Source organism: Dipodomys merriami, unplaced genomic scaffold (assembly GCF_024711535.1).
Source record: "Dipodomys merriami isolate MVZ:Mamm:240054 unplaced genomic scaffold, mDipMer1.0.p SCAF_2, whole genome shotgun sequence".
NCBI lineage: Eukaryota > Metazoa > Chordata > Mammalia > Rodentia > Heteromyidae > Dipodomys > Dipodomys merriami.
Genome location: NW_027203381.1, coordinates 46,939,250 through 46,945,249, shown reverse-complemented (window position 1 = coordinate 46,945,249; position 6,000 = coordinate 46,939,250).

Here is a 6,000-nt window from a genome sequence, read left to right as displayed (position 1 = left end):
TTTGTTCATATGGAATTAACTTCAGGACCAAAAATAGTCTTTAAAACTTGCATTTTCATTTTTTTGCCAGGCCTACAGCTTGAACTCAGGGCCTGGGCACTGTCCTGGAGCTTCTTTTGCTCAGCACTTAGCACTTAAGCCACAGTGCCAATTCTGGCCTTTTCTGTTTATGTGATACTGAGGAATCAAACCAAGGGCTTCATGCATGCTAGGCAAGCACTCTACCATTAATCCACATTCCAAGCCCTTTTTAAAAAAAATTTAATAGGGGAAATTGGGGTCCTGAGAACTCAAATGATTTGCTCAAGATCACTAAAAAATTGAAGTCTTCCATTCTTCAAGTGAATCTTGTGGATGTCATCCTGTATCTTACATCAAATTTTAAATTTTATTTGTGAGCACATTTAAGGCATATATAAGTATAACTGCTAGAATATTAGTTACATTTGGACAGGGTGATATATGCCTGTAATTCCAGGTAAAGGTAGGAGAATCACAATCCAAAAACAGAGTTCCTACCTAAAAAATCAACTAAAACAAAAAGTTCAGGTTGTGTCCCCTTCCGTGAAAATAAATAAAGAAGTTGAGAAAAATTAACTTAACACTTGGGAAGAATGCAATTTATGAGCATCCTTTGCCAGCCGCCTACTATTCAACAGACATAAACTTCCTCAGAGATGCAGTTCATAGCCATCCTGAGAGGTATTCAAGGACTGTATAAGTTATAAAGGTATGACCAACACTTAATCGTTTTCCTTTTTAACACAGCCTGTAGTAAAATAAAATAGACTCAGTTTTCTCCTACATAAACGTAAACTAGATTGTGATATTTGATGTTTTCGTTCACTTTTAAAAATAATCCACAATGCCACTCTGAAGTTGAATGGTGTATTACATGACCATTATTTCTCTAAGAATTGTTAGCACAGCAGATAATGTAACCCTGGAGTGCAAATAGACCAAGAAGAGAGAGAGTGGGGAAAGGGCTGAGAGTGAAGGGAGGGAGAGATGGAGGTAGGATGGGATGAAAGAAATGGAAGGAGAGGAGAGAGGGAGGGGTGAAAGAAAGGGAAGGAGAGATGGAGAGAGTGGAAGAAAGGAGGGAGGGAGGAAAAGATCTTACCTAAATATATTCAAAGACAGAAACTGAAAGGAGCCTGGGACAGAGCTGGAAAACAAGGTCTCAGAAAGAGTAATCGGACTTCTCAAAACTTGTGAATTTCTTGGTGTAACAGCAAAGAGTTTAATGATCAGAAAGAAAAAAAGAAGAAAGAAGGAGGGGAAAGAAAAGGAGAAAGAGAAATGATGGAGGAAAATTAAAAGTTCCTGGATCAAATATAAACTAAATTACAACATTCCATAACCTCTGGGACATAGCAGAGGCAGAGCAGAGAGGAAAGTTGAGAATCATGAGTCAGGTGGGAAGGAGGGGATGGTAGGGGAAAAACAAAGGAGGAGACAACAATGCTTGATAGGAAATGTACTCATTACCTTGCTCATGTAACTGGAACCCCTCTGTACAGTATTTTTACAATAAAAACTTATAAAAATAAAAAAATCAAAGATATAGCAAATAAATAACCTAATGATGTTACACATCAGTACCATAGAAGTACATGAGACATCCAAACCCCAAATCACGAGATGGAAAAATATAATAAAAATCAAGGTAGAAACGAGTGAAATAGAAGCTAAAGAATGATCAAACAATCTATGCACCTAGGGCTCCATTCTCTGAAAAGATAAACAAGATTGACCAGCTCATAGCTAAACTAACCTCTCAAAGAGAGAAGACCCAAATAAATAGTTAAGCATTAAGGGGAATGTTACAAGCCCAGAAGTCGACAGACTTAGTTCTACATTCTACAAGATCAAAGAACAAACACCAGTGTACCAAGTGTGCACCCTCATTCTGATAGATCTTACCAATGGGTTTTATACGTTCTGATGTTCTTGTGTTCATTCATTTCTCTCCCGTGTGAAGAATTCCCTTCAGCACTGCTGACAGGATAAGTCTTACAGAGTTAAGTAGTGCTTTCTTTGTGGGGGGTGGTGGTGGTGGTGAGTTGCTGAGAGTATTTTTATTCCCCATTTTTAAAGGGTAGCTTTTGTAGGTACGGTATTCTTAGTTGATAGGTATTTCTTTTTTTTCTACCTTTACTAAAATGAAAACTTAAGTCACTCTCTTGGTTTGTGAGGTTTGGGCAGTCAGATGAATCAGAACTACTTGTTCATGTTGTTTCTTTGCATTTGTTGCCATGAATATTCTCTTTATCTCTAGCATTTCGGAGCTTGTTTGTAACTTCAGGTAGGACTACCAGGCATCAGAAAGTTGAGTTAAATTTGACTGTTTATCCTTGACTTGCCTGTACCTAGCTATTTGTATCTTTCTCCAGATTTGGGAAGTTTTGCATTATTGTCCCTTTGAACAAGCTGTCTTCCCAGTTGGCAATCTCAAGTGCCTCTTGAATCCCAATAACCTGAATATTTGGACCTTTCACCTTTGCCCCAAGGTTCCATACACTTTGTTCATTCCTCTTCATTTTTCTCTCTTATTTGTATATTTTCAAATTCCCTTCTTGAGAAATTAATTTTCTCTTCTGTCTTATCTGTTCTGTTCATAATGCCTTCTACTGTTTTACTTTATTTAGCATATTGTTTTAATTTCAAAAATTTTCATTTAATTGTGTGTTTTTAAATTTTATTGCAAAGGTGACGTACAGAGGGGCTACAGTTTCATAAGTAAAGTAGTGAGCACATTTCTTTTTGAACAGTGTGGCTCCTTCATTTTCTACCACTTTCCTCCTCACTCCCCTCTCTCCCAAACTGTAAAGTTCATTTTCGACAGTGTCTAGTGAATATCACTGTAGCATTGGTTTGCTCTTTGCACCACATTTTCTATAATTCTTTTCCCTTTCCCCATCAGATAAACTTATATATAAGACAAAGGGTGTGTGTGTGTGTCTGTGTGTGTGTGTGTGTGTGTGTGTGTGTGTGTGTGTACTCAGGCCAGTCATAGGACTTGAACTCAGGGTTTGGTGCTGTCCCTGGGCTTTTGTGCACAAGGCTAGTGCTCTACCAGTTGAGCCACAGCTCTATTTCCAGCTTTTTGATAGTTAATTGTAGATAAGAATCTCAAGGACTTGCCTGCACAGGCAAGCTTCAATTTGCAACCCTCAGATTTCAGCCTCTTACTGTATAGCAAGGAGTATGAATATGAGCTATCAGCACCCAGCTCTGTTTAAGATTTTAAAATAGCTTCCTTCTCTCCATTAATTTCTTTTGTTAGAATACATAATTATTTGTTCCATGTTATCCTATAGCTTGGTGAGTTTCTTTAAACAGATATTTAGTATTCTCCACCCAAGCCCACCCATACTGGTCACTATCTGATTGCTTTCTGGTGCCTGTTAGGTGAGCTCATGGTTCCCTTTAATAACGCTTGATGTTTGTTGGTGTAAGATATTTTATGTTTGTGGAGTGATTAGGTATCTTTTACAGTGGTTGTATTCTGGCTTTGTTTGTGCCTCTCTTTCCAGAAACCCCAGGGGATCAGTTCTCTTCTCTGAGCATACAGTCTCTTCTCTTATTTCACCACCCTGCCTTAGCTGGCCCCTTGAGTCCAGGACTGCTGTTAGTCCACTGTTGGTATGTTGTCATTTTAGCTGCAGAGGGTGATTCAAGCCCAGGTTGCTCCCAAATCTTCAATTAGTGTGTTTTTTGAAATTTTAATATTTTTTATTGTAGAAATGCTGTACAGAGGGGTTACAGTTACATGAGTAAGGTAATGAGTACATTTCCTATCCAGCATTCTTACCCTTTCCTTTGTTTTTCCCCTACCATCCCTTCCCTCCCACCTCTCCAACTCCTCCCTCCCCCCCCAAGTTGTAAAGTTCATTTTCAACATAGTGTCTTGCACATCTCATTGTTACAATGGGTCAACCTGCATCCTTATTTCAGCATTTTGTTATATCTCTTCCCCTCCCCAAATTAGAAAAATGTATATACAAGATGTGGGGCACCGGAATCAAATATGGTGAAAACAGGGGTTATACCATGAGGGAAGAACATACAAAAGAAACAAACAAATCACATAGTATATTTAAATATGTTAAAAAAACAATAGCAAGAAGGATAAAAAACAGTTATGCCCTATCTTGGGATTCATTTCACTTAACATCATCTTATATGGTCATACATAGGTAGCTTATAAGTCTAGGACAAGCAGAAAAAGGTCAATTAGTGTGTTGTTGTTGTTTTTTTTTAATCACAACTTGGTTTTCAATCTCCTCAAACCATTTCCTGGCTGAAATGCCTCATCCATAGTCATGTTGTCAGAAATTTCAGAATCCTGTCTGACTGTGTGCAGAATTGCCATGATAAGAACATTCCCGGTTCCTAAATTTAAAGGCTACATTTAGAATTGTATTAGTGTGCAATTAGTTATATCAACAATACCATGAAGGAAGTTGCAAGATGGCAGAAGCATGCCCAGTGCTTAATAAACAACCTCCTTTACATATATAAACTCAATATCATATGAAGTAGATATTAGATATTATCATATGTTTTACAGAAAAGGAAACTGAAGTGCAGATTTAATTATTTGGGTAATAAAGATTGAGTAACTTTCCCAAGGTCACACTTTCTTTTTTATTAATTTATATCCACATATGCACATACAAACACATACCTTCACAAATACAAGTGCTGCTCTAAGAGCCTAAATGAGTAGCATATATTTTATCTGTTTCTGAAATGCTTATATGAACACATGACTTGAAAAATAGAGCTTATCCGCAGATGCATAACCCTACTGGCTAAATTTACAAATCAACTAAAATGTAACAAATATTAGGAACTTGATATTTTCATAACATCAAACAAAATTTTATCTTTTGTTTCTCATGGAACACTAAGTCATTCTCTGAAGCACTCCTCTTTCTTCAAAAAGTAACAAATGGATAGAATAAGATTATAGTTCTTTTACTGCTTACAAAGACATTTTTCTCAAGATTATTTTAATTTCTGGTTTAAAATATCAAATCCAGGATGAGAGTCACCATCATGGAAAACAGATGTTGACCATGATTTCAGTATTAATGTCCTCAAGTGCTTTGAAAAGACCAATCCTTAATTATATAAGTTCTAGGGATTTGCTCAAAATATTATTTTCCTAATTCATATTTAGCATAGCACATAAACTACAAATGTCCAAAACAGCTATGGAATTCTAAGATATACTGAAGGAAGAATATTGTGAAGGTACTTTAATTTTTTGACATAATTCAGAAAGTTATTTGGAATCTTTATGTTACAAGTCATTTTAAAATATTAGTTTCACATTCCTTATGATTTGACTAAGTATATGCTTAACCTATTTCTTTGTTTTTCTGACAACTCCAATTACCTGCTTGTAGAATTTTCTTTTTCCTTACTAGATCTACACAGTATTCAGGTTGTAAGTTTTCATTGTTTGGATTTCAGAATAAAGTATTTGTCATATTTAGGCTATCCTAAGTTAAAATTAAAAGGTAATTTGAAAAGCCATATTTTATTGTAGGTGAAACACTTACAAATCACATATACCAATTATTGTTTGTGTGTGTCTTCCAGTACCAGGCTTGAACTCATGGTCTCATTGACTTGGCTTTTTCACTCAAGCGCTGTGCTCTACTGCTTGAGCCATGTTTCCATTTCTGAATTTCGCTGAATTTTATTAGATATAAAAATCTTTAGGATTTATCTTTCTAGCTAGCATTGAACTGCAATTCTCAGATCTCAGCCTCCTGATTAGGTATGAATGATATTTTTTGAGATAGGGTCTTGAATGTAGCCCAGCCTGGCTTTAAAAACTTGAAATCCTCCTGTTTCAACCTCCCTACTGCTGGGATTATACTTGTGTATTCCTGCATACCCTGCTTCAGAAACAACAACAGCAACAAAACTTACCTGAAAATTATCTACTAACTTAGACAATGAGTCAAATAAAGAACAAAA